The sequence below is a fragment of the Brienomyrus brachyistius genome, chromosome 2 (genome assembly GCF_023856365.1).
Source record: "Brienomyrus brachyistius isolate T26 chromosome 2, BBRACH_0.4, whole genome shotgun sequence".
Taxonomy (NCBI): Eukaryota; Metazoa; Chordata; class Actinopteri; order Osteoglossiformes; family Mormyridae; genus Brienomyrus; species Brienomyrus brachyistius.
The window spans coordinates 13,865,687-13,888,999 of NC_064534.1; the positions used below are offsets into that span (position 1 = coordinate 13,865,687).

Genomic DNA, 23,313 nt, shown 5'->3' on the forward strand with positions numbered 1-23,313 from the left:
CACTTGCGCATGAAACAATAGTCGCATATCTCTATGTGGTTATTTTGGGCCATGATCCGCCACTGGAGTTGTACCTACCAGTGAGACACCTACATGCTTTGGATACAAACTACATTCTGCATTTTTAATGAATCTTTATTTTACACACATGCTGAGAGGTCTGAAAACGGTGAATATAATTTTATATGTAAACGTATATGCATTCACTTTTTCACTTTTGCGATGATCATCTATAAAAGAAACAGCCTTTTAGAAAAGTCATTTTTATTTCTGTGTACTGGAGCTCCGCCACTGCCAGTTGTTCTGAGAACATCTTATGGAAGGTTACAGAAATAGACATATTCTAAGTCTATGCACACTGGCAGGATGCACTCATGCCTTTTGTAACTAACCGAAGGACTTTAAACATTATAGTCAGCGTTACTCTCAAAGCAGTTAAAGAAGGTAACACATGCAAGATGTATTTTAAGTAAGAAACTTTACATTGCAAATTGAAATTTCTCTTAATAACCAGATTTCTATCAGACATACTTATAGCAGTCATCATAATAAATTATAGATATATTCATAATGCACAATAATGCATTCATAAAGTATTATGAACATAGCTATAACTATTTTTAATTTTATAACTATTTTTATAAGTGTTTAGAAAAAGGCGTAACACTTATGGCCATGTTTATTATGCAGTATAAATGTTCTATGAAGCACTCATCTATGGTGCACCTTCATAATGCATCATCATTAACTTGCATAACTAACTATCATAGTCAGTATAAGCCAGTGGTTCTCAAACTCCAGTTTGTATTCCAGTGCCCTGCTTGTATTCCAGCTATCACTGCCCTACACACTGCTGATTACCTGGATCAGGTGCGTTCAGTCAATCAGAAGTTGAAAGACAGCTGGGACTTGTGTGTGGGGCAGGGATAGCAGGAAAACAAGCAGGGCACTGGGGCCCGAGGACTGACTTTGAGAACCAGTGGTATAAGCCATTATAATGCATTATGAAGGTATCTATATGCCATATATATATATACATATATAAGAGCTTCATAGAGCATTTCTACTGTATAATAAACACGCCCATAATGTGTTATGCCTTTTTATAAATAGTTATAGCCATGTTTATAATACTTTATGAATGAATTATAATGCATTATGGAGGTGCTTTAAGTGCTACTGAAATATTTAAGTGAAATGTACTGAAAATGAATCCCGCAAGCTAACTCAGCACAAATGAGTCTTTGCAACTAGTCACTTTTGTGAATAAAGAGGAAACAGACTTGATTTCATACAACTGCTAAAATGAGACAGTATTGGGGAACAATGAGGGCATGCATTCTCATTGGTACAACTTGTGATGAGAGTTGACCATATGGCCAGTATGTCTGCCCTTCTATATCCGATAGTGCGTGATCACAGCATTTCCTGGAGAACACCCAAAACCTTTAAAATTCAGTCCTTGATTCGGCCCAGGACTCTGGAACCTTGACAATTAAGGCAGGCGACTGTCAAATACATCTCCTGTCATGCGCTGGAAATGTTACACAGTACTTTTTCAGCCCTAATGTCCTACAGTTAGGGACGTTACTACCTGGCTGGGACTGGAGACAGAATGCAGAGAAATTCACAGAGCTTTTCATCAGTCCTGCTTGCGTAGATTCCTATGTGCATGACATTACATTGTGTAGACCGGGTATACTTCTGAACTTCCCAATGGCCAGTGTGCACCTAATTGAGACAGATGCACATTGACTGTGATGGACTGGCATTCCATCTAGGGCGTCCCCCTACCCAGTATTCCCTTCTGAACCACCCCCCCTCCCAAAAAAAAAACCTTGTACTGCACAAGTACACAAATGGATGGATGGATAGATGAATTTTTCACTCCAGCTGGGGCATTCCCACCCCCTGCATTGTAAGGGTAGAAATGTTTCCTGTGACATGGTGTTTACCTAAATTCCTGTTGATGCCTCATGATATGTGTTGGTACAAAGCTCTGTCTTAACAAGGAGGAGTCTGCAGACTAAAGGGAAATGATGGGGTATCACCCAGCCCCAGCTTGGTCTGGCGTGCTCCGTTAGACTGTTTACTCATTTAATCTAGTGGGTTGTAAAGCTGGGGTGGTATGGAGGCGTGTTCTCTCTCGCTACTCCCACAAGAGTATCGCTTAACGGCGCTGGTTTTGAGCGTTTCCGTCTGTTGCTGGCTATTTTTTCTAACCATTCATGGGAGTGATTCTTCAGAAATGTTGGAAAGCAGGAATATAACTCTCAGGTTGTTTTTAAACACTGCCAGAAGTGACGGGAAGCACAGCTCCACTGCTGTCACAGGGTAAATGCTAATTTTCGGACCCACATCTCCCTATCAGACCAGCGCAGCTGCATATTTCATGCATTAGTGGGGGCTACACCACCGTGACAACACAAAGAGAAACTAATGGAATAAAGTAGCAGTCCAGACACTGTCCAGAAGCTTTCAGATACTGCATGTCAAGTTTTAATGTTTAAAACAGTTATAAATTGTCATGTACACTTCCTTTCAGGATCTGACCAGTTTGCATAGAAAAAGGATTCTTTACAGAACTCAATTAAACCAAAATTGCTTTAATGGAGAGCAGAATCAAGTTGTGGCGTCCTACTTATGTCATCTTCTGAGCTAATGCACATTAATTATTATAGTTTTTTATGTCCTTAAACCAGTTAAACTATGATCTTTGTCCCTATGAAACTGACTAGCTGGGCTGTAGACATGAATTTTTAAATACCCAGGTCAGAAGTGTTACTCCTTCCTACATGAGCCCTGTAATGGAAACTGGTTCTCGGAGTTGCAGAAAAAAATACTGAGGACTTGACCTTGGTGTCCGGTAGGTAGGGCCATGCTGACCAGAATAAGTGGTTAGAAGGAGCATCAATGGATGGATAATCCTTTCATGTTTACTACTGAATTTCCTTAGCAAAATGGCTTTCGCAGTCTGAGAAAAAAATTTACCAAAAAGATTTGTATTAGGTATAGTGTTTAACAGGATAATGAAAACTACTACATTCCCATCTTAATATCCAGCCAATCTAATATGTTTGTTCTTCCATTATCATACCTTCTCGTTATGCTTGAAAGGCCGAATTCTTGGGGTTTTTCCAACTGTGTTTGCTTAACTATTTATGACGTAGTATACAGCATAGCGTGGGTCATTAGGTCCAATCACTCGGGGCTATAGCCCAAAGTATCTTAGCTGTGATGCCAATCCCCAAGCCCCATGTAGACTTCACTGATCCCTGATCTTTTCGATAGCGAGAAACTTCCTGCGGTATACCCCATGAGTTCAGGCCCCAAACTCAAGCAGAGACCTTCACCTGGGCTGTTTGGTTAAAAGCAGTGACATAATAACAGTCCTGTTGGTTTGCCCAAGGTGAAGCCCAGAGTTGCATGAACAACAAATGGTTTCAAACTGTTGAACATAGGGTCAAAATATTTCTCTGATAAGTGCTTGGGGATTGAACAGTTAATGACAACGGAAAAACAGTGATAAACAGTCATTATGATAAAGGATTATATCAGTAACGCTGAGCTGATGCTTCTGTCCTGTGAGTGAGGTGCCCACCTTCTGTATTATGTAATCGTTATACATTCAAAGCCTTGTTTACACACAGAACATGCCTTTGACCATGTTCCTGACTGACAGTAGAGGTAAAACAGTGTAAACACAATATTAACCCATTTAGCCTGTTACCTATGAATTCAATAACATTAGGGTCATTTTTCCTAATCTGCAGGCCCAACGGCCCATTTTATTGCAAATCAAAGATGCTAAGGCATCGTTAACTAGTGGGACTTTCAGGGAAGCACCATCCATCCACAGCAACATTAAAAAGAAGGGTTAGCTTGTTAGCTCGGCCGGAATGTATCTCATATTGGAAACTGCATTTTGATGTCGTGGAAGATGACAATATAGTGCCCATATACAAAACATACATTAAAGGTTTATATTAAATGCATGCTGAAGGTTAGGGCTGGGTAGGGGTTAAGAGTTTTCCCCATATAAATGAATGGAGAGTCCCCACAAAGATATAATTACAAACCTGTGTGTATATGTGTGTGTGTGTGCGTGTGTGTTTGTGTATGTGTGTGAGAGAGAGAGAGAGAGTATGTACTGGTGCTTATTAGTGAGTTGGCAGTAGCTTTTTAATTGCCATTCGTGGCAGTGCCAATCTCAGGTTACAAAATAATTACATGAACAGCACTGACATCATTATTATTGTGTGCATTTTGTGGTTGTTTACAGTTCCTGTATTGCCGCTATAATAAAAACAGTCAGTGTGGTAATCAGATCAGCCTCCAGAGGAACAGCAGCTGTGTGCGCGGCTTGGCGTCGGTCTTCCACCCAATTAAACATCTGCTGTGCTGATGATCACGGCTGTTTGGTTATTGATTATCCCACTCAATGATCTTTTAACAAAACGCTTATTGGTTCTGCTCTTACAGCATACCAGCTACACAGGGCCAGATTAAGAGTGCCCCTCAGCAACAGCACACGTGGCGTCACGTCAGAAAGAGACTGAGCTGGTTGGTGGGTCAAGAAATTCAGAAATGCATCTAACACAGGGAAAATGTTACCTAGGCCTTTCAATGAGTGCCATGTGAAAAGAACAATGTACAATCATACTAAATAAAACATGTGAATGGGATTGGAGGGACTTGTGGGGAGTTGCTCTGGTTGATGCCCTCGAGGATGTGGTGCCCCTGGGCATGTGCCCAAATGCCCATACGGTTAATCCAGGCCAGCAGATATAACACGCTCAGCTTTCTTTTAGTTACAGCATGCAGGCCCGGATCCAGGTCTCTGCAACTCTCTGCCACTCTTTCCCATATTTCACCCATTTAGTCCCTATCATTGTTAGTGAACTAGCTAAAGATACTCCATCAATCAGGCGATCGATTGATTTGTTTTGATCTGTTTGGGGAAGCAGAGGGGTGGAAGAAACGGAAATCTGAAACGGGACAAGCTCGGCGGTTTCACTTTGTTAGACAGGAACAGTGGAGTGAGACAGGCGATAGGGAGCAATTTCAAATAAGCAACTACACTTTAGAAACGAGCCCAGAAAACTGCAACCCGCAGATGCCAATATTTGTAACTGACTTTACAGAAAAATAAACCCAAAGTTGTTTAGAATATAGGTTACATAAAAACGTCAACTTTCACAGGTCTCTGCACTGATTGGGTGATTCTCATGAAATCTGATTGGTAGATAGGTACGGAGTCTGAGAATATTTTATTTTAATATAAGCTTATGTGCACAAGAAAGAACAAGTTCATTAAGAGTAAAATAATAATAATAAAAAAATAATTTTCTTTCCCTCTTAGGTTGGTGGGCCAGACCAACTCTGCCCCCCCTGTGGAGCTGCCCCCAACAGCACGTGTGGCTGATACAGATGTAAACAAAGAAAGGCGTCATGGAAGTGAAGAGAATGACCGGAAATTCAGTGAAATGAAAAGAGGGAGTGAGACGGGTGATGCAGTCAGCCCACAGTGTGCACGGCACATTAGGCTGGCTGACACTCAGCAACCATCAGAGCATAACCATCAAAACGTGTCTGCTGCAGACAATACACTGATCTGCAACACTTACTGACCCCATCAGCACATGGGTGTTTGGGGAATCAGGAGCGTGAGACCAAAACAAATGCAATACAAAAACAGTCGTAGTTTAGGGAGCTGCTTGCATACACCAACAAACAAACAAATACATGCATACGTATTGAAAATAAGGTGTGATATTTCGAAGAAACCAGAAAACATTACAATATAATATAATGAAGTTATAAGGCAGTTGCCTGAGGACCAAATACAGTGACGCAAACTCTCATTTGCATTTTCACTAGGCACTTTGTGTGGAAAGGGGTGTCGATCCAATCATCATTACCATATATGTAGAAACACCTTTACCCACCTAGTAAATTGGTTTTCTTTTTTCCACAATGCTGTTTATCATTTCAAATAGTTTTTCTCCTTACAGCAATCAAAAACATAACACCGTTATGGGTGCAGTAACATGCCACTTGACGTCTAAAATCCGATTTATACTTTTTTCCATTGGTAGCCACACAGCAGCGTACCCTTGCCTTACCCTATGCTGTAGCCCGATGTTTTGCCACCATTTAGTATGAATACAGCGTTGTCTTTCACCAATATAGGTATAACTGAGGCTTATGAGGTACAAAGCCTAGCTGAGCTGAAGACAGATAAATCACAGGGCCCTGGTGGCATCTTACCTATAGTTTTAAAAGAGATGAGGGATATTATTAGCCAACCTTTAACTTTAATATTCCAGAAATCATTATCTGTGGGTGTGGTACCTTCTGATTGGAAACGTACTAATATAACACCCATATTCAAACAAGGGGATAGAAGTAATCCAGCAAACTATAGGTCAGTCAGTTTAACTAGCATTACTGGAAAAATAATGGAAGCTATAATCCAAGTGAAAATGGTAGATTACCTGGATGCAAATAACATTCTGAGGGATAGCCAACATGGATTTAGGAGAGGAAGATCCTGTTCAACTAATTTACTTGAGTTATTTGAGGAAGCTACAAGAGAAATTCATCAGAAAAAGGCTTACGATGTGATCTACTTAGATTTCCAGAAGACCTTTGATGTTGTCCCCCACAAACGGCTCTTGCTTAAGCTCAAAGCTGCAGGGATTTTAGGAACTGTAGCAGCTTGGATCGAAAACTGGTTAACTGACAGTAAACAGCGAGTAGTTATTAGAGGCACAATGTCACAGTGGGCCTGCATTCATAGTGGGGTACCGCAGGGTTCAATTTTAGGACCACTATTGTTCCTAATTTACATTAATGATATTGACATCAAAACATACAGTAAACTGGTTAAATTTGAAGACGACACCAAGGTGGGTGGCGTAGCAGATACTGATCTAGCAGCAGAGAGGCTACAATGGGATGTGGATTTAATTAGCGACTGGACTTATACCTGGCAGATGAAATTTTACATAGATAAATGTAAGGTAATCCATGCAGGGAGCAGAAATACAAAGTACAGATTTTTTATGGGTTCCTCTGAAATAAAGGTAGCTGATTATGAGAAAGACCTCGGTGTGTATGTTGATGCTTCCAGGAAGCAATAAGAAAGGCCAATAGGATGTTGGGTTATATCTTTAGGTGTGTGGTGTTTAAGTCGAGGGAGGTGATGCTACAAATACATAATTCCTTGGTAAGACCCCACCTAGAATATTGTGTGCGGGTTTGGTCACCATACCTTAAGAAGGACATTGCTGCCTTGGAAAGGGTGCAACGTAGGGCTACGAGAATGGTTCCTGGTCTTAGAGGAATGTCTTATGAGGAGAGGTTAACTGAGCTGAATCTGTTTAGCCTCGAGCAAAGGAGACTAAGGGGGGACATGATCCAGGTATATAAGATTCTAACAGGTCTGGATGCTGTTCAGCCAAATGGCTATTTCAATATTAGTTTAAATACTAGAACTCGTGGAAATTAGCGGGAGAACATTTTTAAATGAATTTGAGGAAGCACTTCTTTACACAGCGTGTAGTTAGAGTATGGAATAGTCTTCCTGGTAGTGTAGCGCAAGCTAAAACCCTGGGTTCCTTTAAATCAGTGCTAGATAAGATTTTAACAACTCTGAGCTATTAGTTAAGTTCTCCCCAAACGAGCTTGATGGGCCGAATGGTCTCCTCTCGTTTGTAAATTTCTTAAGTTCTTATGTCTGTAATTATATCTCTGTGGAGGTCATACTATGGCGCAGGGTACGCAGCTAAACTGTACTGACGGCTAGACTCTACACAGGACTATAAATGGGGCTTGAATTTACAGCCTCCTGCCTCCAGTGTGATCTATACTGCAGGGTACCTTGGCAAGAGCGATGGAACATTAACTTCTTCTCATAAGTGTCTAATTATCTATAACACAGAAATGTATCGGCGGACCAATGTCAACTAGAAAAGGCAATACAATAAGCAGGTGTGCTAACTCACTGTCTGCAATTTCCCACTTAATTCTTCAGTGGAAAGCAGTGATCATCTAAGCATGAAACAGGATCTGGAAGTACAGCACCCTCTTTGCTTCAAGCATTATACTCTATTCCCTTGGTGAATTATTAAATTAGCGCAAATTCTTCAAACAGATGCAGTATGTGCTTTTGGTGACTTATTATTAAGACACTGGACCTGACTCATCACCTGGGAAAAAAACAAGCCTTTCATATATCTCACGGTGCAGGAAAGGATGTCAGACAATCACGGCAATGACGTAAAGTGTAGCTTTAGAAAGGCCAGTGTGTTATAGGACCATCTTGCTGGAGGAAAATGAATAGTGCATTTGTAATTATGGAGCTGCTGGACGGGTCTCGCACTCGTCAGGGTCACACGTGAGAATGGGCACCTGTGTCTGGGGCGATGAAAAGGCTCAGCCGGTGCATCCTAATTAAAAGAGATTGTTTATATAATAACACATCCCAGAGCTCATAGGAGACACATCAAACGAGGAACATTAAATGCGAACGTTGGTATAAAATTTGCATGAGAGTAAGGCGATATCCAGTAACTAGTAGCGTCTCTTTTTTTTTTTTTAACAAAACTATACAAATATACTGTATAAATCTGATTTTTTTTTTCCCATAGGGAAGCAGTCAAAAGCATACGGTTCATTTTACAGTAAATACAGGTGTGGTGCGCCCAAGTCGCACGTAACCAATTAACAAGAAACAAAAGGGCAGACAGTCGGCCATCAGAGCTCTCTAACTGCGGACTCTTGGGTGCCAGGCAGGCTAGTTGGCATGGAAACCATTCTCCAGCAGCTCCTAGACGGTTAGTCTGTGCACTGCAAGCTCTCTTGGCTCTTAATTATATGATATTATCAACAGTGCAGTCCTAGGGCTCTTAGCAGTGACAGGCGTCACCTGAAGCTACTGAACTCTGTCACCTTATCTTAACTAATTCACACTCTGTGCTTACATATGAAAGCCTCTCCTTGCCCATATTATCAGTACCAAAAGGACAATTTCTAACAGGAATAAGCATGAAAATGTGCTCATGGAAATTTTACTTACACAATAATATTCTGAGGGCAGAACGAAAAATAATTGGTTCAGAGAGATAACCAATCAGATTGTAGATGAGGTAGGAGCCAAACAATCAGATGTATTGGTCCCGCCTCCTCTAAAATCTTACTGGTTATCTCTCTGAACCAATCATTTTTTGTTCTGCACTCAGAATATTATTGTGTAAGTAAAACTCCCACAGTTTGCCATGTAATTTAAACCACACCCTGTGACTTTCACTTTTTCTCTGCACATGAGACAGTTTGATATTGATATAAATACTAAGATCAGTTTATTTGAATGATGAATGAAGCCAAATTAAACATTGGAGGAGGGCCCATCCCCCTGGTTCCTGCGCCCCTTTGTAGGCCTATTTGCCAGCCGCAAAACTTTTCTCTTCATTATCACTGTGCTCGTAAGTTTGTTTAAAAATAAATGTGACTTCGAGAAATAAGAAGTGACATTCCACTTGTTTCCACAGCACACTGAGGCTGTCGGCCCGCATGATTTCATAGTGATAGTTGGATGGCGGGGTACAGTGACACAAATGTATTCAGACAGTCATCTGGTGCAAAGAGGCATGATCTGTGTTATTTGGCAGGAATCACACCTCTGCTGTGAGTGCTAAGACCTGAGGAATACCGAGTACTTTCATTCGTTCTTCACTTTCTGACAGTGAAGTTCAACTCCAGTCGATTTTCAATTATAAATTCAGTATTGCTCTTTTTAGTCTGGACTCTCTCAAAATATCTGTTCCAACTAGGAAAGCGCATTTGCTAAATGTTCTAGGTAAGAGCTTGCAAGCAATTTCAAGCAGCACCAATCATTTCCTGCAACAGCTGCGTATTCAAATCAAGCTTACAGTGATGTTCAAATTGTCAGAAATCTACACACTAATGTTTAGATAGTAACGAAAAACAGTTAGGGAAGACACCGTTAATACCTTGCAACCTCCAGGACCAACCTGAACTTGTACAGTCTGTCTCTGACCAGATTATTTTAGACTGACAAACTCTGACGCACCTACAAAGTAATTTGATATTAATACACGGACACCTCAGGATCACAGCAATTCACCTCATGACCACAGAATGGCCACAATGCGGTGCTACGTAAATTCATATGGACTCAAGGTCAGACAGCCCAAACTCAGAAATAAAGAGTAATAGGCATGACCTGAGCTTAATGGTCTGATGGTCACTTTTTGAAGCTCTTTATAGAGATATTACAGAGGTTGAATACTAGAGACAAGATCTGATTAAATTATTTTCCTCTTTTTGATTCGAGAGGTAAACAGGGTAACCAGGAAGCATATGTTCTGGCTTGCAGTCACATGGGTATACATCAGCTCACAAATTAGACCCTCAGAACACTAGTTTCTGATTTCTGATACAGACTCTCTGCTTTTAATAACACAGTGTTCGGTATATTTAATCTTTGGCTTTTACCATCCATTTTCTAACTGCTTATCCAGTACTAGGTAACGAAAGCCCTGCAACCGTTCACTTTCAGAACAAGGCACCAGGCTGGGGTGCACCCTTGATGGGATGCCAGTCCATCACAGGGCACACACACAATCACACACTATGGACAATTTAGAGATGCCAATTCTGTGTGAGGAAACCAGGAGGACTTGGTAGGAATAATTCCAAAGTTCCTATGGAACTCCAGAGGTTGCAGTGAAATCCATATTTGAGATCAAGGCATCTGACCTTGAAGTATAATTCAATTCCATCCCAGCAATGGATTTTCTTGCCTGTAGTTTTGTCTACACCGACCGTAATTATACTAGGTTTTGAAATAATTAATGAGTTTTATGTCAACCAAGAAAGTCAAAAAATAGTTGTTAAAAGCTCCAAGAGCTGTTGCTGCAGGACCTTTTCCAGTGCTCCACAGGGGGGCACACTACCCAGGTGAACAACTGGGGGTCATGTGTTAACAGCCTGATCTTTCACAGCACTACCCGTGTCCCTGGTTCAATCTTAAACTTCAAAGTTATCTACTTCTCACCAACGAAGTCATTTCTGCACTGGTTTCCATGTGAGGATATTGCCAGAATGACAGATATCTATCCTGAAATATACACATTAATATATTATAAAATTATAAAGTGATAAATTATATAAAATTTTCAGTGCTAAACAGCTTCAGGAAATAAAGCCATTCTGTTAATGACATGCCACAAGGCCCAAAACCCGACCTCTGTCCGCAAAAGGAAACACAAGATTCACCCTAATGACTTTCCCCTGTCTTTCAGAATGTCTCACAGCCATCTATAATGACAGACTTATATTATATTAATAAAAAATGTCCAAAGCTCTAGGCAAATGTGACTCCTTTTATAGGCATACACATATAAAAACGGATAAATGTAATGTGAAATACTGCCATCCATGGTCACAGCCAAACTTTCAGCACCACAGTTTCAGCTGCTTTCAGTTTTCTTCCTTCTGACCAGTGACTGGAATAAACCACTGGGTATGTAGCTGACCAAATTATAGGGTTATCAGTAAGGTAAGTTATTAAGGTAATAACTAACCATGTTATAATTGAGATGATATTCAAGATTCGATCTTCCGTCTATTTGGTTATATTTAATCCACTACTGGCACATCAAATAGTTGTGTTACTTCAAACATTATTAATTATCTGAGGTACTCAATAGTTCTGGGCAATTATAGATTAGCTCACAGACACCTGAAGGTTAATGTGAACTTGAATTAGATTCTCTCAGTACTGTATGTAATGGAAAGTTAGCATGGAAATTTTCATTCCAAAGCCTAATTGCAGCCCACTGCAACTTTCCACTCAACTGTACTTCATCTAGTTAGAGAAATTGGACACTTTATTACAAAAGCCTGGTTTCTGATTCAAAACCTGATGGATGGATGGATGGATAGATAGATAGATAGATAGATAGATAGATAGATAGATAGATGCAATAGTACAGAAATGGAATAATTGTTGCATGTGGTAAATGTATTTTGGTTAATATGGAGACTCATAGAAGTTGATGCTACAGCCAATATTTTTCCCTTATTTAGGTCCCATGTTTATACTGCTGCTAGGGTGGATCCTAAAAGCATCACACCAATTTCAGATACATTCCTCAGTCAGACAGCTGATGTCAACAGCCTTCTTAAAAGAGGAAATAAACTGAATCTAATGATAAATATACTGCGGTCAGCTCATCTTTGGGCTTGCAAGGGTTGAAAGGGTCTATGCTCGCTTATCAAAATTGAAATGCTAGAAGTGGCCAAGCTGGACAATGTGGACATGTCGCTTTCTAATGGAAGGATACATTGTAAATAAATCAATGAGTGGCCTCCTTCTGGAGGAGTCCTGATCTAATGGGGCATTCTGGGATGCTCTCTCAATGGCCCTCAAAGCCTTTAGATTCACGGTGTGCTGATTTGGTTTAACTGGCTATAGTAAATGCTCTCATCGATATCTCAGGCAATCGCTTTGTACTTCCGCACTAACCTCGCTCTCTTTTTGGTTTCTGCTCCCTCTTCATTGCATGTGACCCAGAAACCTTGGAACCAGTGTTGGTCCAGATGGCAGGTGCAGCATCACCACCAGCTAATCTGCCGGACGTCACTGCCTTAGCTAACAAGAGGGGGGAGTCCGGAAATGTTCCCCACTGTAGACATGTATGTAACATATTTTTATTTATGCTCTTTATTGCCATTTATATAATATGCACGTTTCTGGGGGTGTGAGGTGCCAGTGCCATTGAGTCACTGTCTGAACTTTGTTTACATGCAAATTCACTTCTGCACATTGTGTACTGTCTTTGTGCTTTGTTTTGCATAATGCATTTGTTTATGTGACCTTTATGCCGTATACACAAGAATTTCTTCCAGGGATCAATAAAGCTCACTTATCTTATCTTATCTTATCTCATCTCATCTCATCTCATCTCATCTCATCTTTATTGTGATGCTGCTGGTAAGTCATTTGTTGAATACTTCATGCAGACAAAAATTATTTTCTGAATGTTTCTGCACAATTGCAGAAAGAATTAAAATGTGATTATATGATCTTATCTTTTGGCTATCAGCCTATTTTTATTTTATTTTTTGTTAAGTACAAAACATTAACTCCAGAGGCACAATTAATCAATAAAGAGATTACTTTTGTTTTGAATTTTGGAGCAGGGATCAAATTTATAATACTGCAAAGCAGTTCAAAGTGACTTCCTCTAACTGCATCTAACAGCTTTTCAAAGTTTCTGGCACATTTCTGGCAGGTTTAGATTTTGATTTATTATATTGCTATTTTATTCTGCCTGTGACCGTCACCAGAATGAGTGATTGGAATATGAATGAATTGATAGATGTTTCATTCTGTTACAACTTTCCTCCTGCAGACTTTGTAAACATATATGGACAAAACTATATGGACAAAAGTATTGGGACACCTGGCCATTACACCTACAGAACCTTTCATGACGTCCCTTTCTAAATCCATAGGCATCAGTATGGAGCTGGTCCCCCCTTTGCAGCTATAACAGCTGCCACTTTTCTGGGAAGGTTTTCTACAAGATATTGGAGTGTGTCTGTGGGAACATTTGCCCATTAATCCAGAGGAGCATTTGTGAGGTCAGGCACTAATGTTGGACGTGAAGGCCTGGTTCATAATTTCCATTTTAGTTCACCCCAAAGGTGTTCGATAGGGTTGAGGTCAGGGCTCTGTGTGGTCAGGTCTAGTTCTTCCACACCAAAATCCCCTAACCATGTTTTTATGGAGTGTAGTTTTTTTTTTGGTGTGAGGCTTTCATGCAGCTGCTAGGCCATGGAAGCCCATTACATGAAGCTCCTACTGCTCAGTTTTTGTGCTGGGGTAAATGCCAGAGGAAATTTGGAGCTCTGCAGTCATTGAGTCAACACTGCATTGGCGACTTTTATGCACTACGTGCTTCAGCACTCAGCGACCCTGCACTGTTACTATCCATGGTCTGCCGCTTCATGGCTGAGTTTCTGTTGTTCCTAAATGCTTCCACTTTGCAATAATACCACTTACAATTGGCCGTGGAAAATTTATCAGGGGGATAAATTTCACAAACAAAGTTCTATGACGGTGCCAAGCTTGAATTCACTGAGCTCTTTAGAGCAACCCATTCTTTCACAAATGTTTGTAAACCTGTCCACATGGCTAGGTGCTTGATTACGCCTGTGGCAATGGGTCTGAATGAAACACCCGAATTCAATGATTAAGAGGCGTGTCCTGGTACTTTTCTCCACTTAGTGTACATCACAATGAGGAACAAATTCCAGAAACATTCAAGAAAGACATAAAATTAATACAAAAATATTAAATATATCTTTATCGTTTGATCCTGACAGCCTGTGTTGTGTGCAGGATTTGATTATAACGAAGTTCATAACTCCGTAATTCCAATCACTTTGTTTATTCAGTAAATACAGTAATAGAATACAAATCACTGTATTTATTTGAAATGACCAGAAAATGTGCACTGGGCCAGCCAGAGTAAAGATGTATCCAGTAGTAAATTAACTCACTACCACGGATGAATGCTGGTGTCAGTTCTTTCAAAAATTGAATGTATTTATTTTAAACCATTTTATTGCGGTAGAGACCATGATAACAAACCTAGGCAGGAAATAAAAACAGTCCTGAGAGATCTACATAGTGGAACAAGATCATACTCTCCCTTTCTGTTTTGAAGATTAATTTAGTACATTTCTGATCACAGCCCTGCATAGTAATGTTATTCATAGCCTCAGCTGTCATTTTCGATGTGCAGTGCTCCGTGGAACGGCGCGTACCCTACGTGCTGCAAATTGACTAGGGTATCTCTGTCACGGTGAGCATCACAAAAACCCACGCTTGTAAGATATAATGGCTTTTCTGCTGTGTAAATGTCCCACTGGGTGCTATATAACGATGATTAACAAGGTAAGGTGCCACAAGAAAACAGCAAATCAACAGGGGACTAGCTAATGCACTATTAATGTTTATACAGAAGGTTGTTTGCAGTGGTCGAGTTGTAAAAATATTTGAAGGGAGGTGATGGGGGCCAAATCTCTGTTGGGGGGGGGGGCAACCACATTGCTAGTGATAAAATTTGCTGGGGGTTGTCATGAGTCTCACATACTACAGCAGAAAAACTAGCTGGTCAGTCATTTTTTTTAGTTTTATTTACATTTCTGAGGCTATGGCTACATTGGGGTTTTAGAAGCAACATCAGCACCACCAACAGTCGAGTTGTAAAATCACTGATGATACAATTTGCTCAAGGGAGATGGTGGTGGTGTTGAGGGGGGGGGGTGTGTGTTCGCGTGGTCCTCTAGTTGGGCGCCCCTGATTCAGGGGAGTGAAATTATGCAGAACAATTTAGGGTGAATGGTATATTTTCAAACATCGCATTATATATAACTCAAGCCCTAGTTGTGTGCCTGAATATAGAGCATCTACCTACAACATGACATATAGAACAAATAGAGTTATTCTGGTGTAATAATTCACACGGTGGATGAGAGAAACTCAGATGGCACACATCCCAGTCTGAGGCAGCGTTGTGACTTTTCTTTGATTTATCTGACCTCTCATCTTTGTCCTATACAGCAAGAGCCCAAGGGTTTATTTATTTTGGGAAAACACTGAGGATGTGTAAAATCCATTCTATTATTAATGGAACAAGTCCTAAGAGGATTCCTGGAACATTCTGTATGGTTAAATGTAGGGAGGCAGGGCTATTATGATGGGGTGGGGGGATGGGCACAGTGACAGTCTCCAAGGGTCTAATGAACAGAGATACAAAAGACTGCTCTCACCAGAAGTATCTCCACCCATAAGCATTAAATAAAAATAAGGGAGAATAAGACTTTAAAATAGATTGGTGGTGGAGGAGTGAGTAGCACTGTCACTCACATCTTTATGATTGGAGTATGAAGGTTCGCACTGTACCTCTGTACTTTATAAGTGCTGGGAGGATGAATGGATGCACTTGAAGCTTTCAGGGAAGCAAAAAAATGAGACTAAATCTCATCTTCTGAGGAGTACTGATTATCCATCCATCCATCCATTTTCCAAACTGCTTGTCCTACTGGGTCGTGGGGGGTCCGGTGCCTATCCCGGAAGCAATGGGCACGAGGCAGGGAACAACCCAGGATGGGGGGCCAGCCCATCGCAGGGCACACTCACACACCAGTCACTCACACGTGCACACCTATGGGCAATTTAGCAACTCCAATCAGCCTCAGCATGTTTTTGGACTGTGGGGGGAAACCAGAGTACCTGGAGGAAACCTCATGATGACATGGGGAGAACATGCAAACTCCACACACATGTAACCCAGACGGAGACTTGAACCCGGGTCCCAGAGGTGTGAAGCAACAGTGCTAACCACTGCACCACCATGCCGCCCCCTGGGGAGATCATGCAAGACTATATTTCATATGAAATTAAACATTATACATTATACATTTGAATCAATCTATGTTTCAGGAATGGATACTGCCCCATGTTGCCTGGGATAGGCTTTGGGTACCTTTGACAGGATTATGTTACAATTATATTACAGCTGATTATATTACATTTAAATATTATTTTTCACTGTTTACACACATAAGCCTAAAATCCTCCATTGTCACCTACACAATGCAGGCATGAATACAAATAAACAGATATGTAATGCACTTTCCCGCAGTATTAATTATTTTGCTTCAATCAGGGCTTATGAAATATTTTTTTAAATGCTACAGTGAAGATGTGTCAGCTACAATTTTCACTTCACACGTATTCAGTGGGATGACAACAGCTTCCTCTTGTGAAAGTGGAAAATAGTGTCATCTTCTGGCTGAAACAGGTGTGCACAATTAATATTTTTTGTCTGAATATATTGCGTCACTCTTATTGATGTTGTTAGCCAGTATTTGAAATCCATCCATCCATCATATGACCGCATATCCTGTCAAAGGTACCCACAGCCTATCCCAGGCAACATGGGGCAGTATCCATTCCTGAAACATAGATTGACTCAAATGTATAATTTTTAATTTCATATGAAATATAGTCTTGCATGTTCTCCCCAGGGGACGGCATGGTGGTGCAGTGGTTAGCACTGTTGCCTCACACCTCTGGGACCCGGGTTTGAGTCTCCGCCTGGGTTACATGTGTGCGGAGTTTGCATGTTCTCCCCATGTCGTCGTGGGGTTTCTTCCGGGTACTCCGGTTTCCCCCCACAGTCCAAAAACATGCTGAGCTAATTGGAGTTGCTAAAATTGCCCGTAGGTGTGCGTGTGAGAGTGAATGGTGTGTGTGTGCGCCCTGCGATGGGCTGGCCCCCCATCCTGGGTTGTTCCCTGCCTCGTGCCCATTGCTTCCGGGATAGGCTCCGGACCCCCTGCGACCGAGTAGGATAAGCGGTTTGGAAAATGGATGGATGGATGGATGTTCTCCCCATGTTGTTGTGGGGTTTCCTTCAGGTTCTCTTCTTCCCCCTCCCCACTCCAAAAAACATGCTAAGGTGAACTGGAGTTACCAAATCTCCATAGGTGTGAGTGTGTGTGCTGTGGTAGGTTGGCCCCCCATCCTGGGTTCTTCCTGGGCTTGCACCCATGGTTTCTGGGACAGGCTGCAGGCCCCTGCAACCCTGCATAGGATAAGCCGGTATAGAGGATGGATGGATGGATGGATATAAAAATATCAACAAGTAATCAGCTATTTTAGCAAATAAATTGCTAGTGTCATGAACCGCAGGTTTGGACGGGCAGGCTGGCAGGCAGGAGGCAGGGAAGGATAAGCAGGCAGGCAAAAGACGAGGTAGACTGGGGATTTATTGTGGAGACTGGGTGCACCAGACATCAGAACAGTACTAACACCAGATGATATCAATAACGGACATCAGACAGGGCAAGACGTGAACTGATATAGAGAAGACAGGGCGAAATAACAGAATACAGCTGGGCATGATTAGGGAAGCAAACGTGGATAATCAGGGGGGCGTGGCACACATGAGGATCGGAAGAGCCGGGCATGACAGCTAGCATGCTTTCCAAGTTCTTTTTTGTTTGTTTATTTTATGACGGCCCATAGTCCTGTGGTAAGGACAGTGAAAAATCTCTTAAGAAATTAATTTTAGAGATCAAATGGAAAACACTAGTAATCTGCTCCAAGAGGAAGGCAGCGATTGTCTACAGCTTAGTACTACAGGTGGGATGAGTAGCTCATTTCTATGAAGACCTATATTTTACCATAGATGTGTTTTTTAAAAGAAAAAAAATACAAAATAAAGAAGTACATCAGTCTGTATAGCAAGTCCATGTGTCAAATTCATACTTAACAAATACATATATTTAGCAACTAGCTGAGTGTCAGTGATGCCTGTGATCTCTGCCTGGTCCCAGCTAGCATTGGTTCGTTGGGCCGACGTCGGCTGTTGGTCGTTATGTCGATGGTTAAAAGCGGATGTCGACACAACATCTGGCCAACATAATGGTCTACATAATGAAAATAAGATTTTTGGATATTATTGTTTGTTAGATACACTAACTGCCTTTTAATAGGCTAATTTCCTTTCTTTCTGAATCGATGAAATACACTTGATGTCGTCCAAATTTTTCGTCGGCTTAACGTCTGGCAGACGTCTCAAAGACCTTTACTCTATGTCCAAGATCGAATTTATACAGATTTCTTTTCAGATCAAGATGAACTGTACAACCTATACCTCCACAGAAAAAGTTTAAAGGATTCCATAACAATCCCTTTTCTTCGTTGGCTTCATGTCCTGACAACGTCGGGTATTGACTAACTCATGGTCAGTCCCGGACGTTGTCCAGACGTGCAGCCAACGTCCAGAATGTACAGTATACCACAACCATGACAGCGTTCCAGCTAACATTTAACGTTGGCCCAACGTTGGTAGAACGTTGGACATAACGTCGGCCCAACATCATTAGCAGATGTTGGCCGGACGTACATCTGCACATCGGGTTTACGTCAACTCAACGTCTGCAGCGAACGTCAAATGCACGTTGTCCCAACGTGCAGTAAACCAAGTAATGATAAGCAAATGTGTGCAATTCCCTGTGGCCAACGTAAAACCGACATGCCAATTAAAGAGTTCATCATAGGTCAACATGCAAACTCTCAAAGGATTATTTAGACAATTATATTGCTATTATCAAGGCGTGTCTAATAAATAAACTTGATCCTGTTGAAAGTTTTCGTCAGCTTACCGACAGACGTTCATCGCGTCTGTAACCCAGGTTACAAATTTTGTAAATAATAAAATAAATAAATAGTTAGTAAATAATTAACTATAAGATAAGACATAAAACAAAGATTTGTAAAATAGTCTAATTTACACGTGAAAACTTTTACATATATAAAAAAAATATGTGTCCCTCCCTTCTCCTTGTGCATGCAATGTAATGTAGTGCATTGGAGAGAGAGAGACTAACGGCAACAGGCAAAAGAAGCAGCAGAGACGCGAAATTTGAATAATTTTGTAATTTTCAAGGTGAATTTCGGATCTTTTCTAGTTAAAACAGTGTTGCAGATTGTTGAAACGGTAGCGACCTTAACCAGAGAAGTTTTGGCCAGGTTTTTATTCCACCCGGGAGAGTTTCCCGGGCATCAAGGGATAACGACGAAAGTTCATTAGCTCGTGTGCATGTGTGAGGAGACTCGCGTGCACGAGGACATCGGACGGCGAGGTTTGCCCAAGGATTTCACGCTTTAAGAGGCTGAGACAACGTCACAACCGGCTCGAAGGGACACGGTTTGAACTTTATTTTTCCTACTGGAAGACCATCTCACTGATATTGTGGTAGGATTGTGCAATTACCTCTCATTGATTAAATGGATGAGGACTGAACGGAACATTGAACTGAATCATATTATAAAAACATCCTATGTAACGTACTGTTCATTATTGAATTTACTTACCTTATTTGTGACCTATCACAACAAAACCGGTTATAAGTCGCGTTGAACTTGACAGCAATTTGTGAAATCTGAGTTAATCTGTTGCACTCTTATTTCACAATAAGCTTACAAAAGGGAAATGAACGACGAGTCCATATTAACCTGGTCAAGTTCAGAGTGACTTATGACCGGATTTGTTGTGATGGGTCACATTTATAACTAAAAAAGTCGTTGATACATTATTTGGTCCTGTTGGCATCCACTATTCTAACTAGTCTTAAATGTTCCAATATTTGTTTAAATATCTGCTTCTGTCAGGTGGTTTATAATGGATTTCATTTTGAAGTGTTCCTGAATATTAGGTTAAAATTGTTTGAATCAATGCCTAACAAGTAACTGATTAAAATAGGTATTTTATAAATGGGCTGTGTGTTAGGTCGGAGTACAGATACTTGTTTAACACATTCCACAGTTGTGACAGGGACCAAAAAACTGATATATAACTGCATATCTTTTAAATCATTTTCTGCATAAACGTGTATTGTGTAAGCAGGGTAATGTCATATTAATATTTCTTTATTAAACTGTAGCGTTCACAATGGACCATGTGTTATGTACACAGAATACAAGTATTACCTGTAGTGAAAGTACAAGAAAATTAACATAATAGGGTACAAATGTTTTAAAATTCAAGGTGATTTTATTATTTGTGATGCAATTTAATGATGTTAATTTTTCATTGTTACTGCTGAGTTGAATTATTTATCAATGTCCTGTTAACATAGCTGTTATCATAACAACTGGAATGTTAAGGGTTACCTGAAATAAATTATAGGCAACAAGTTGTGACCTCAAACATTTTATATTACATGTATTTGGGTTGTTGATGTCATCCTGGGTAATGCCTGATGTTCAAGATGCTGTGTATTTCTTGATGTCAGTTTTACTTGGTACCTCGGAACTTTGTACATGTAAAAAGTTAGATTTTATGGGGATTTTAATATTTCATATCCCTTGTAAAATTTATTTTAAGACAATATAATAAATTTAATTTGGAAAATTTGAGTATGTGTGTCTTTTTGTTCCTTTTTTAGAGAATTTTGATCATTTTCTTCTTCATTATATTTAGTTTACTGAGCGTTGGCACAATGTGCATTTTACGTTAGCTGCAGACGTTGAGTTGATGTAACCCAGACATTGAAAGTAGGTTGGCACATGGTCCCCATAATGTCCGTGGGACGTTAGTTTTACGTTGGCCACAGGGAATTGCACACATTTGCTTATCATTACTTGGTTTACTGCACGTTGGGACAACGTGCATTTGACGTTCGCTGCAGACGTTGAGTTGACGTAAACCAGATGTGCAGATGCACGTCCGGCCAACGTCTGCTAATGACGTTGGGCCGACGTTATGTCCGACGTTCTACCAACGTTGGGCCAACGTTAAATGTTAGCTGGGGTGGAGTTCCTCAAGTAGTTTTGTAGTGGTTTTGAAACTTCTCAAAATGCAGTGAGCTTATCTGAATGAACTCCGAAACAGCAGCAGCAGTAGCAGCAGCAGCACATTAGCCGCTAGGACTCCTATGCTCCTGTTTGTGAATGTGCAATGTTTTTATGAATCGTTTTACTGGTGGAAAACTTTTGCTGGAAAGTCCCCTGTGAATTTCATGCGTGTAAACACAAAGAAAAAAAACTTTAAGCCTGCTTCGTGACATTAAATAATTTCAGAATGAGGTGGTAATAAGAAGACAATGAAACCAGTTTCACAAATGAAAAACAGTATACGCAAAATAGCGCCTGAATTATTACTAGATAAATTGTGAAAATCTTGTACTGATCCACTGAAATTTACTGTGGTTATCTCATGGTGAGAAAACGTAATCTGGTTTTCCTAATTATGTATTTTCCAACACCCTCTTGCCATAGTTACCTTTTGCTGACACTGTTCTGTTGAAAATATCAACATAAAGTATGCTGGAATGAGGTGCATTTAGATAGATTGTACTTTCAATACAGAACCAAAACAGAGAACTTTTCATCGAGCCTAAATTTAAACTGCCTCCTCACCTTGAACTGTCGTCATTTGAGTTATCAGCGTTAAGAGAAGCGTACCAGAATGTTATGTCATTGCCTAAGCCGCTGTGATTTTTACCATGATTGTGTGAAGCACTTCACTATAGACTAAACAAAAGCATTTTTTTTCAGACCACTATGCAGCCCGGTTATTTGCAATTACTTCTATAATGATATTTCAATGGACTGTATTAAAAGTAATGATTGATCTGTACTGACACAAAAGCCATATATTGGTGCCTCTTGTCAGTATGAAGAAGTTAGTCCTGCTACAATGCCATTAATGTGTTCCTGAAAAGCTCACATTCTCTAAAATCGCATACTGAAATACATATAGCCAATGGGAAAAATAGGGTTGGGGAATGCAACTCCAAACCTTAATAACTTGCATCGAACAAAATTAATTAATAAAATCAGTGGTACCAGTTGCTAATTACGTAAGCTAATTATATCCATTTTAAATAGGAAATAATAATAATAATAATAATGCTTTGGTAAATTATATCACAAACATCTCCTGTGGGTCTTATGATTCACAGGAGAATTGCCTAGCAACGGATGCCCAACTTGTGATTGCCGAGAATTGGGAGTACTGATGGCCAAAACGATGCTGAATCATTTGCTGTATATGATCCCACTAGATGATGCTCTAGCTGTCTTTTGGGGGCATGCTTTAAGCAATTTTTTTAAACAGAGAGCACCATCTAGTGGGGTCAGAAAATACAGCAAATGGTTCACGAAGCGTCATTCGATCATCATGAGCCGGGAATAGTGCGCCACAGACACCATGCAGTCAGGCATGCACATAGCAGAAATGCACTGGATTACGGTATACGTACACTAAAGGTAAAATGGCTACAGACGGTCTATGAAAAGCAAATGTAAGTGGATTAAAAACATTCCTGTGTTTCTGTATGATAATTTGTCAATGCTTGGATGTATAAAAAGCTAGATCCTTTTAGATTTGGGAATGGGTTCCACTGATTCACTGTAAAGAATCGGTTCAAAAGAAGAATTCATTCACAAATCAGACATCACTAGCCTATTCTTCACTTGCATAGCTGTTTTTGCATGTAAGTACTGTTTCTAGCTAACACCATAACGCCTTATAGTTTATGTAGTGCTCTTCTCTGACTGAAAATCGCGCAAGCACCGCTCTTTTTGCGATTCAGCGTTATATTGGACTTGGGCACTAGATTCGCCGTGTAATATAATGCATTGTAGCAGGACTGGCTATACAAAGTTTTCAGCAAGCCAAGAAGTTTGATTTG

The 23,313-nt window shown here is 40.4% G+C and overlaps 1 protein-coding gene across 2 annotated transcripts in view; it reads left to right on the top strand.

Annotated features, from left to right (window-relative positions):
• The window catches only part of tcf7l1b (transcription factor 7 like 1b), a 611,697-nt gene that overhangs the window by 435,794 nt on the left and 152,590 nt on the right, over window positions 1-23,313 (top strand). Inside the window, exon 1 of one of the 2 annotated variants that reach the window (XM_048980054.1) lies at window positions 4,020-4,023. The exons of the other annotated variant lie outside the window; for it this stretch is intronic. The gene's annotated coding sequence lies outside the window, so the exon portion shown is untranslated. Of the gene's footprint in view, window positions 1-4,019; window positions 4,024-23,313 lie in introns of those variants that run through there. 2 annotated transcript variants of the gene reach the window in all.